Source organism: Cervus elaphus, chromosome 31 (genome assembly GCF_910594005.1).
Source record: "Cervus elaphus chromosome 31, mCerEla1.1, whole genome shotgun sequence".
Lineage (NCBI taxonomy): Eukaryota > Metazoa > Chordata > Mammalia > Artiodactyla > Cervidae > Cervus > Cervus elaphus.
Window position 1 is genome coordinate 23,833,691 of NC_057845.1, and position 12,429 is coordinate 23,846,119.

The window sequence follows — 12,429 nt, forward strand, 5'->3', positions numbered from 1 at the left end:
AGCATCCCTCATAGCTCAGTTGGTAAAGAATCTGCCTACAATGCAGGAGACCTAGATTCTATTCCTGGGTCAGGACTATCCCCTGGTGAAGGAAATGACAACCCATTCCAGTATTCTTGCCTGGGAAATCTCATGCAACAGAGGAGCCTGGTGGGCTACAGTCCATGGGATCACAAGAGCCGGACATGACTTAGCAACTAAACCACAACCACATAGTTTAGAAACTAGAATTACTCAAAGTCAAATTGTTGCAGCAAGTTTGTTAGGCTCTTGAATGACTGAGTATCTATGGATTTTTGCATGAAAAATCAGGATCTTCGCCTAGTTATGAGAAAAGGAAAAAAAAATCCTATTCTCAAATTAATCTAATTAGAAGATTTGGCAGGTTTTAGTCTTTAACACATTATATAATTCTCATAATAGCAGAATACAAGTAAAGGATTTTGACTAAATTCATAGAGAAGCCAGAAATTATTTCCAAGACTAAAATTTATAAAAGAAAGTGCTGTACTTAGTTGTTCAGTTGTGTCTGACTCTTTTCGACCCCATGGACTGTAGCCCACCTGGCTTCTCCATCCATGGAGATTCTCCAGGCAAGAATACTGGAGTGGGTTGCGATGCCCTCTTCCAGGGGATCTTCCCAACCCAGGGATCAAATCCAGGTCTCCCGTACTATAGGCAGATTCTTTACAATCTGAGCCACAAGGGAAGCCCATGAATACTGGCGTGAATAGGAGTGGTTAGCCTATCCCTCCTCCAGGTGATTAAACGGGGATTTCAGGCATTGCAAGCAGATTGTTTACCAGCTGAGCTAAGACAAGATCTCTGGTATTAAGGATAAGGTCCTCAGTAATGATACAAACTGTGTAATTGTGAGTTTAGGTTGGGGAAAGATAGTGTTCTATCTTCCTTGCTATAAAAGGATTCAAATGGAAGATAAATACACTATCAAGAAGTCTTCTAAGAATCATACTGGAAAAAGTGTTGGCGATTTTGAGAGACTCAAGGAGAGGGTTTAGGCTATTAGAACCCTGAAGATATGTAAGTATCCCAGGTTTAATGAAGAAGCAAATGATGAATTCCAAAAATGCCCTATCAGTGAACTTCATATTGATTGTGAGCACAATTTCAGGAAGGTCCATTAAATAGGTGTTTTGTGAGCACTTATGATAAAAAGCTGGCAGCAGAGATTCACTAAGAGTGAGTCACACCAAGCTTACCTCATTTCCATCACTAACCTGACTGATAGAAAGAGGTAGACTTTAGATATTGACAGCCTGAATATTCTCAGAGTGAAGTTATTATGGGGCTGCAATCGCCTTCTGCCACTGTTCATAGTTTCTCTAGAGCTGTTTTCTGAGGAAAGAATGGCTGACTTTTTTGATCTAGAAATCTATGTTGGTAGGCAAATAAATACAATAAACTATCCTTTATGCTGTTCTATGCTGTTATAGATCATATAAATTGCGCCTTAACAGGAAGCAAAAAAAGTTCAGATGGCAGACAAACAGAGATTTTCTTACATTCTCTTCTGGTTACTGTTTGTCAAAAGATCTGTTATTTTGCTTCAGCAATCAGACTGCCAATTACTTGAAAACACAGACTATATTTTTGGTTTCAAAGTACTTATTAAATGTCTTTCACATTATGAGGCTCTAACTTTTAATTATTTGGTTATTAGACATGCATAGGTTATAAGTCATAGAGGATGAAAGTGAAAGGATTAGCTGTTCAATCTTCTCTGACTCTGTGATCCCATGGACTGTCCATGGAATTCTCCAGATAAGAATACTGAAGTGGATAGATTCCCTTCTCCAGGGCATCTTCCTGACCTAGGGATTTAACCTGGATCTCCCACAATGCAGGCAGATTCATTACCGTTTGAGCTACCAAGGAAGCCCAAGAATACTGATTATGCTTTGCTTAATCGCTCAGTATTGTCTGACTCTTTGTGACCCCATGGACTGTAGCCCACCAGGTTCCTCTGTCCATGAGGACTCTCCAGGCAAGAATACTGGAGTGGGTAGCCATTCCCTTCTCCAGGGGATCTTCCTGACCCAGAGACTGAACCCAGGTCTCCTGCATTGCAGGCAGATTCTTTACCGTCTGAGCCACCAGGGGGAGGCCCATTGAGGACATACTTGTTACTTTCATAAGAGATGTTCTCTATTCCTCGGGTTAATAGAACCCCTATTTTGTATAAGATTTGGACACCATGTGCTTCAGTGGGCACTCTTTGGCCTATATCCATATATAGAATCCCTGTGAATACAATACAATATAGTGATGCATCTAAGTTTCATTGGAGAACTGAAAAACTGAAACTTCCATCTGCATTTTTGACATGACTGATCTGGAGTGGCACCTGTGAGATATTCTATGTGCTCCTTATTCTGAGTTGTACTTCACACTTTACTCCATTTCCATCCAAGTAGAATGACCTGTATTGAATATATCAGTGAGCTCCCTCGCTCTTTGGCTTCTATCTGTGTTCAAGACATTAGTGAGAAGGAAGAGAGAAGGGTCAGGGGTTATTCCACAAGCTCTCTGCCTACTAGGTCTCCTTGGCCAATCTGTGTCTCCTATGAAGGTCATGTTCCCTTTCTGTCTCAAGGTGGCTTCTTCCCCAGGATTCTCTGCTGTGAATAAAACTCAAGAGTTATACTACTGTGGTGTCTCTTCTCCTATCTTCCCACACCTTTGTAAGCAGTCTCTCTGTAAATAAAGGTTTGCTTTATCCCTTCTCCAGTGGATCTTCCTGACCCAGGAATTGAACCAGGGTATCCTGCATTGCAGGCGGCTTCTTTACCAACTGAGCTATCGGTTGTGCCTTAAAGGTTTGCTAAGTTATCTTAATTGGAGAATGCTCTTCTTTTTTGTACTCATGCAATACAGATACTTACTTGAGATAATTATTTTGTTAGGAATCATAACAGACATTCTGCCTTAACCTGCAATGACATTTCTTCCCTTTTACCTGCAAAATTACCATGACAATAGCTTTAATAATCACTTTGCATGTTTATAAAACATTTTATATGTCACATTATACACCCAATATTGGATTATATTAGATATACATATATTGTTTAAATCTATGATGTTCTTAAGTATCGATTGGGAAACAAAACACATTTACCTGTAATAGGCTCCTATTGACTTTTAATTTTACAAAGATTACATGTATGAATATATTCAACCTCTTCTGAACTTTCAGCTTTTGATATAAAGGTTATGGAATCCTATGATTCTGATTACCCATCCAACAATGTGTGTGAACTTTTCTCTACATTGTGCGTGTACGTAATATCACACTGCGTACTGTTAGAAAAAGTGCATCTTTTGCGACATGTCTATGAAATTGCCAATCTCATTACACCTTGCTATTTTTTTAAACCTTGTCTCTCCTAAGAGAATTATTGATAGCAGACAATAAAGAAAGGTTTAAAAAGAGAAAAATCTCCTAAGAGAGGAGCAAGCAGTGAAAACGGGAACAGAACATTAATCTAAGTAACTAGCTCCCTTATCTCAAGAACTGTTGTTTTCAAGTAACTAATTTTCCTTTTTTTCAAGTTTTGTTTTTCTATACCCTTTCCAACACCAGACTTTCCCATTTGTTTTCTATACCTTTTGAAAAGACACCTACAGTAAGGAAAAAAATATACTGACATTTTCAATGCAGCTGCAAATTTTACATGGCTACAGAAAAGCATTATCTGCTTAAAAGGGGAAAAAAAAAAACAAACCCAAAACAATAAACACGTGAACCAAGAAAGCACAGAAGGTAGTGATCACATTTAGTTGTTTATCATGGAATCATCTTTATAATCCATCTGTTTTGATTTCACAGAGCAAGTTGCGAGTAATTAGAAAGTTTCTCATTTTATAGATTTGGGTTTGGAAGCTTGTAAAGTCAAGACAACCCAAATTTTGCTTACTGGTTGTTTTTTTTTTTTTTTTTGGTATTTGTATTTCAACTTGGGTAAATGGCCAACAGGTGCATGATGGAGCCTTATGGAACATACAGATAGCCTTCCTGTAGCTTTGATGATATAAACACTATAGTATATTCTCCATTCTCTTTTTATTTAAAAAAGGATATTTCATTAAAAAAAAGATAGCATCATATCAGCAACTCACAAAATTTAAGGCTCACAAAATTCGGTAACAAGTGTTACCTTCTGCCTAACTCACAGGAAGCCAAAATGGCGAGCCGCCGAAGTTTGCAGCAAAGATAGGGCTTATTCGCAAAGCAGCCAAGAGAGGAAAAGAAATCTCAAAACTGCCTCCCTGAAGGCTAGGAGTTCTGAGTAGTCAGGAGATAATGCAAAAGCAGCAGGGCTGTCTGAGGTTTGGGGAGTGCTGAAGCCTGATTGGAAAAAGGTGCGGTAATTGCCCTCTAGGCTAGAGGGTCCTGTGCGTGGAGGTCTAGGCCCTCTGAAGTCGAGAGGTCACTGAGCGGACACTCACGCATGCCCAGTAGAAGGTTTGGGCGGCCCTATCTGGTTTTAACCAGCTCCACTCAAACTAGATGCAGCTGACTCCAAGTTCCTGAAAAATAATTCTTGGATAAACATTGTTTACATGAGGCTCAGAGGGCATCCAAGTCTTAAAATGACCTTGATTAGTGTGTACTATGATGTGTGCGCAGTTGCTCTGTCGTGTCTGTCTGACTCTTTGTAACCCCATGGACTGAAGCTCACCAGGCTCCTCTATCCGTGGGATTCTTCAGGCAAGAATACTGGAATGGACTGCCATTTCCTCCTCCAGGGGATCTTCCTGACCCAGAGATCAAACCTCCTGGGTCTCCTGCATTGCAGGCTGATTCTTTACCCGCTGAGCCAAGGCAGGTGAAATGGATTTAACCCACAGTATCACAAGAAGAGCAATGTGTTAAAAAATAAGTTTCTGTGTAAAATTAGTTACCATTGTTGTCTTCAAAAATTTTTAGCCTCTTTAAATGTAAGACTGGTTTTACCCCAGGTATTATACTGATGGTATTACACATTTGAAACGTAAAAATCTCTATTCGGCATTGTCTACATATCTTTCTCTAGATGTTAAATTTGTATTTTTAGCCATTGTGATGGTAGGGAATCAGGAACTCCAGCTTCTGGTTGGGCCTGATTGGTCCTAATTACATCTGGCCTGTGATGAGAGCTTGGGCAGGATGCATGATGGGTAAGATAGCCCTGAAACTGACCTACTGAGAGGTTGCCTGGAGGTGTAAGAGGACAAGAGGAGAAGGCCTGGCAAAATGGCAATGATTTTAAACTCTGGGTTGTCATAAGTCAAGCTTCCAACACCATGAGGCACCACCGCGAGACAAATAAAAAAGGATGGTGAGTTGAGCACTTTACTTTTTTTGTCTTGGTAGTTAGGTTAGGGAAGTTTAGGTAAAGAGTTTTCCAGTCTTTATTCCTCTGTCTAGAAAGTGAAAGCATTAGTCACTCAGTTGTGTCTGACTCTGCAATCCTATGGACAGAAGCCTGCCAGGCTCCTTTGTCCATGGGATTCTCCAGGCAAGAATACTGGAGTGAGTTGCCATTTCCTTCTCCAGGGGATCTTCCTGACCCATGGATCAAACCCAGGTCTCCCGCATTGCAGGCAGTTTTCCTGACCACCTGAGCCACCAGGAAAGGAAGTTTGGGTAAAGAATTTTCCAGTCTTTATTCCTCTGTCTAACTTGGGGCCAATTTGGGATGTGGACTTAATGGAAAACAGTGTTGAGAGTCAGCAGAAATGCTTGGTTGAACCTAGGAGACAGTATGGTGGCGCAAAGGGTGCTTATTTTCTGAAACTTTGTCATCTAGAGTGGGATTTCTTCGTGCTTCCCCTCACCCCATCCCAGGAGTTGGGGAGAAGTGAGGCTGGCTATATTGGAGAATGTTAAAGAGGGTCTAGCAGAAGTGGAAATGAGCTGAGAGCCACAAAGCCGTCCCTTTGTGGACCAGGGGAGAGGGCTGTGGAAGGCAGAGGAAGGCCAAGAGAACCTCAGCACTTTCTCTGCCTTGCGAGAGTGAACTTGTCAGCAATATATATAAATATCAATAATTAATTAGAGGCTTTTTAGAAAGTAAGACTCCTAATAGATACTTTAATAGCTGAAGTCCCTCCTCAATATTACACATGACCTGTGGACAGGTTTTAGTCATCATTAATTATTCATTTATTCAACAAATAGATATTAAGTTCAAAGTCCTAAAGCATGTGGGGAATTAAATTTAAAAGAAAACTTGAAGGCTCTCCGTGGCTCTGAGGACATTAAAATCCTAGGTGCTAACTGAGAAATATAGGGATCCCATGTCATATACTTGGGCTCTAATTATAACTGGAACTCTGTGGTGATCTGTCTCCTTGCGCTTGCAACCTGCCTGTTGTTTGGCTCACTCCCTACCCCTCACATGACCAACTCGCTTGTAGATTAACGTCCCTCACTGTAAATACTGATCTAGATACTTGTTTTTAAATTTCTAGCTAACTTAAAGCCGCGATAGTGTGTAGTTTGGAACATGAGATTTAACGATAAGTAATGGCTGAAGTTGTCTCAAGTCAAGGTCCTGTTAAAGAAGGAAATTAGTAGCCACACTGCTTTGAAATTTTCTGTCTCACGCATCTGGGGCTGAAATTTTAATTTCTACATCAGTGATGCTTTAATAGGCATTCATGCAGGTGGGAGTTTATCATCCTCCTCCAGTAACAAGTGGTACATTCCTTACTTAAATTCAATGGAAGGATAAATTCCAGATGGTATATAAAGTTATCTTTTTGAATTACAGCTACAGAATATTCTAGACTGTACAGGTTTTAGGACAGTCCAGGTGATTTTCACACACTTTAACCTTTTCAGGAAAGTGTTCCTTTCATTTGAGTTTATATGACTTTAAAACTTGTTTAAGTTGCCATCTACTAGTTGGAACACTGGCTTGTTTCATCATGCCAGAGTTTATTTTCCTGTTTATCAATTTATCTAAATGCTTCCTGTGTCCCTCTTATGGCTTTTTGAAAATAATAGAGAAGTAAACTAAGAATTGTTTAAAACCAGAATCGTATAGTGGGCAAGGGTATATATTTTTTTCGGGTGTTCCTAATGGATACATTACATTTTCAGTGTAATCGTTTGTTGATAAAAAAAGTCACTCAACGTGGGTTTTCATCTAAAAATGTTATATAAAGTGAATTTAGGCAGTGAGAGGGCTTATGGCACCACCTATATTTTACTAGAATGTGCCAGTCATCAAACTTGAATGTCTGTCCCTAAACACGGAATATTTTTTTCCAGTTGCCAGGAGTTATCCCAGATTTTGAGGTTGGATCAAGAGCTAATTTGGTATTTGTTCATGATGATAAACTACCTGGCCCTTGAATGTATTAATAAGACATCTAGAGTAGTTCAAGGATGCTTGATAATTTCTGCTCTCTCAAAAATATGTATCATTTCCAAGATACTTCAGAGTAAACTACCTTAAAATCTCAAACTAAATTGAGTCTCCAAGGTGGCCTTAGAGCTACCTATCTCAATGGAAGCGTCTCCAGAAAAAGAACCATCTTTCAATCTTTAGATGATAATTGGTAAATTTCTGGTTTAAATATGCATGGCATTCCATATCAGTTTCTGTATCACATGCCTTTGTTAGTGAAACATGATGGCAGGAATGGTGGCCTTCATGGGGCAAGTGGCTAATTAGACTTTTTAGTATCAAAAGTCCTTTCATTACTAGAATATCTACATAGTCTTATAATAGAGAGTTGGACTATAAAGAAAGCTGAACGCTGAAGAATTGATGCTTTTGAACCGTGGTATTGGAGAAGACTCTTTAGAGTCCCTTGGACTACAAGGAGATCCAACCAGTCCATCCTAAAGGAAATCAGTCCTGAATGTTCATTGGAAGGACTACTGTTGAAGCTGAAACTCCAATACTTTGGCCACCTGATGTGAAGAGCTGACTCATTTGAAAAGACCCTGATGCTGGGAAACATTGAAGGCAGGAGGAGAAGGGGATGGCAGAGGATGAGATGGTTGTATGGTATCACTGACTCAGTGGACATGAGTTTGAGTAAACTCCGGGAGTTGGTGATGGACAGGGAGGCCTGGTGTGCTGCAGTCCATGGGGTTGCAAAGAGTTAGACATGACTGAGCAACTGAACTGAATAATAGTAAACATAATCTGTTCCACACTTGTCTATTTTGATTCCTTTTTGCAAGTTAATTTTAAATGTAGAAGTTTTATGCCCTTGGTTCACACACATGGCTTATTTATAAAATCATGCTTTGAATTGGAGGTGGATATGGCAACCCACTCCAGTATTCTTGCCTGGAGAATCCCACAGATAGAGGAGCCTGCCGGGCTACAGTCCATGGGGTCGCAAAAAGTCAGACACGACTAAAAGACTAAACAACAACAATATCTTTTTTGAAAACGTAGCTATCAAGCTATTCATTTTGTCAGAAAAATATATTCAAATATATCTCTAGATCAAGAAATGCTTGATATAACTTTTATTCTTGTGACCCATGCATGTTTTATCAATCTATGTTTATTTCTGAATACTTGTAAATAATAGCTATTTCTACTAGTCAGACACATGTGTGGTTAACATTTAAACGTGCATTGTAAATGGAAATATACTTCAGTAGAAACAGTATTCTGCAAATATTGCCCTAATTAGAACTGCTGATTTTCCAAGGATTGGAGATCCTAGGTCTGTTGTTTTCTTTTAATTTTGGATTATAGGAACATAATAATGAGCTAAGTGCCTGCCAGATAATGATATTAATGCTTCTGAATAACTGCTTAGGACACAGCTAATTTGGAATAGGATTTTGAAATGAAAATTGTGTATTTCTCTTTAAATAATGGGAGTAAAATATGGACTGTATCCATTTACACAACTAACTTAAATCTGTCTCTAGAAGACAGCTTTAATTTTGCAGGTCAAGTCCACAAAACAAGGTGTTAACTAGCTTCATATTTATTCTAATTTTTATTAACATCTTTTTAATCATAGTACAATCATAGTCACTACAATTTGTATGGAAACAACTTTTCATGGTTCCTTAATGGGGTCATTTACTTCAGTCATATTCAGGAGATATATAGTATATATATTGTATGTATATGTACTTTAACAGTGGTGACAGGAATTCATAGCCATTAATTACATTCCACAGTCCTTCCTGAAGATGTCTCTAAAATTACATTTTCCTTATTACATAGCTAGTTTTCATGTATTTACAAATGAGGAACATTGTAATTATTAACATAAAAGCATAGCATAAAGTTTAGGGTATAAATAGTTTCACTTGGACAAAGAACATAATGAATTATCCGAGCAATTTTATTGGTTCTTAGATTTACCACAGAAGAAATAAAGCACCCTTATTAAAATTTCCCAGCACTTAAGTCCACTTAAGGTCTATTTCATATGCCCTTAAGTTCTTCAGTTGTTATTGCCAGTAAAAGGAGAGTACCTGATGAAAAAACCATTCTTCTCTCGTAATCTTCTCCTAATGAGTACGCGGAATACTGTCTCCAATTTGATGGGAACACTGCCTCTCTGTCTGTTCAGAGTGTGTGTGGATATGAGGAGAAAATATTGGTTAATTTTACTTCCTGTGATGTTCTCAATGGTTGAAGATCAGTCAGCAAACTTTTAGCTTCATACTAATGTCTTAAAATTGCCAACTGGCTTCTATTTAGATGTTGTGATATTGTGATTTATTATACATATATATATGTGTGTGTGTGTGTATAGGTCTTTGTCCATGGTTCCTGGCTCACAGCTCCCCCAAACCCTTGGAATTTCGTGAGCAGTAAGAGCATCTTTTATATTTGGTCCCTTGTCCTCAGTTCCTGAAGCTTCACCTGCACCTGAGTTTGTTAATGAAGTCTGTTCTGGAAATTCCCTTAAAGATGCCAGGGGATTTAAAATTAAATTTAAAGATTAAAGTTACCAGGAGAACCCAATCAGGAACAGAAGGTTGAAACTTTCAGTCCCATACCCTGATTTCTGGATTTGATTCAATCACCAAAAATGGCCACTAGAATGTCTATGTAATGAAGCCTTATTAAAAAAAAAACAGAAGGTCAGAGAGATTCTGGGTTGGCAAACACATGGAAATTTGGAGAGAGTAGTGCACTTGGAGAACATGGAAGTTCCAAGCTTTTCCCCAAAACTTCCCATAACTTCTGCATCTCTTCATCTGGCTATTGATCCACATCCTTTGATATTGTTTGTAATAAACCCATTATCTAGTGATTGGTTTCCTGAGTTTGTGAGCTTTTCTAGCAAATTAAGTGAAACCAAGGAAGGGGTCTTGGGAACCTTTGCCTTATAATGAGTTGGTCAGAAACATGGGTGACAATGTTCACTTGAAGTTGAACTTAGGGGATAGTTTTGTGGGACTGAGCCCTTAACTGGTGAGATCTGAATCTATCTCTGGGTAAGCAGTGTTAGATTTGAGTTGAATTGTAGGACACCTAGCTGGTATTGGGCTTCCGTGATAGTTCAGTTGGTAAAGAATCTGACTGTAATGCAGGAGACTCCAGTTTGATTTCTGGGTTGGGAAGATCCGCTGGAAAAAGGATAGGCTACTCCCTCCCTATTCTTAGGCTTCCCTTGTGGCTCAGCTGGTAAAGAATCTGCCTGCAATGCAAGAGACCTGGGTTCAGTCCCTGGGGTGGGAAGATCCCCTGGAGATGGGAACAGCTACCCACTCGCATATTCTGGCCTGGAGAATACCATGAACTGTATAGTCTGTGGGGTTGCAAAGAGTCGGACACGACTGATTGACTTTACTACTAGGTTAGGTGGTATCAGAATTGCTTGGCCTGAGGGGAAAAGCTCACATTTTAGGGTTGGGTACAGAATCCTTAGATGTTGAGACATAAAATAGGAAAGCTAAGGCTTCTAAGGACTGACATATATTCCAGAAATTGTATTGATAACTATTTCTTTTAATTAACAAACTCCTTTCCAATTAGCGTAATTGCTTCTATGCTTTGAAAGGTTCTCTAACTAGTTGTAGATTTCATAGCTCACTAGAGGAAGAAACTGCAGTGAACTCTGGTTTATGGAACTCTGGCTGTTGGACTTTAAAATTCACTTTTGTATCTCCACTGATCAGAGAAGAGAGAAACAACTCTCCTGCAAGTAGAGAACCAAAACCTCCAATCTGAAAAATGGAAATCCTGTTTAAACTTTTAGTTTAAATCCTCTTTAAACTTTGAAGATAAAATCTCAAGTCATGGCTAGGTTTCCAAGTAGTGACATGGGTAGCTGGGCATATGTCTAGAGATGTATTATCATAAGGTTGGTGTGAATACCTGATGAAAATCTCCCTCATGATTCCCAAAGCGTATGTACAGCTGCATTTAATAGTTACATGAATCATTAATATTGGGCTATCAGGCCCTGAAAGCTGAATTGTCAAAGATTAAGATTTTCAACAACAAAGATCTTGTCTAGATAGTAAGAAGCATACATGAATCAGAGAATTCTCCAGGCAATTTGGTTAATAATTCATCTTGCTCAATATTATAAAATATGACAACTGAGAAAATTATGAAAGGTCTTCAGAGTGCTCAGTGTAATTGGCCATACTTCCTCTTGGGAGTTAAAAGGACAAATTTTCTGTCAAAGGTTTTTGCTATTTTCTTCCCATTTCTACTTCTGAGGAATCAAAATTGACACAACTTAAGAAATTTTTAAAAATCCAAATCCTAAAACCACTGAACCCTAACTGTCAAATCCAATCATCTCTTTCTCATATATTAACAATTTTTAATCCTGGCTCAATGTAACCTTCTCCCACATATTCCTGTCTTAATTCTAGTTTTATGCATTTTGTCATGGATGACTTCTCAGACTCAGTTCCTCCACCCTAATAACAATGTTGCTACTTACATTCTTGATACATGGGTGTTTATTTTTTTTTTTCCCCTCACAACAACCAATTGTCTCCTCTCCAGACATCAAAAGGATGTCCTCCATTTCAATTCAGTTGAAAATGTTTACTTGAGATTAGTGTCATTTCCACAAAACTGCCCTCTATTTCAGACACCGATGGTGAGTTTAGAACCTCTGTACTTCTGGCACACCTGCTAAAGATCAGGGGTTCCTACAACTCCCACCACAAATTTGATAATGCCCAGTCTTGGTGTATTATCAACCCAGAAGCTCTCCAAACTCGATTGTTTAGGGGTTTTCATAGTTTTCAGTACATAGTTTTGTTTGCTTAAATCATTGGCCAAATGCAAATAGCTTAATCTCTAGCCCCTCTTCTCTCTCTAGAGGACAGGGGGCAGGAGTGAAAATTCCATCCGTGTTAAATTGTGCCTTGGCCTTTCTGGTGACTATCACCTATCCTGAAGCTGTCTAGAGTCCCCCCAGTTAGACTAGTCATCGCATTAGATGTAAACTTAGAAT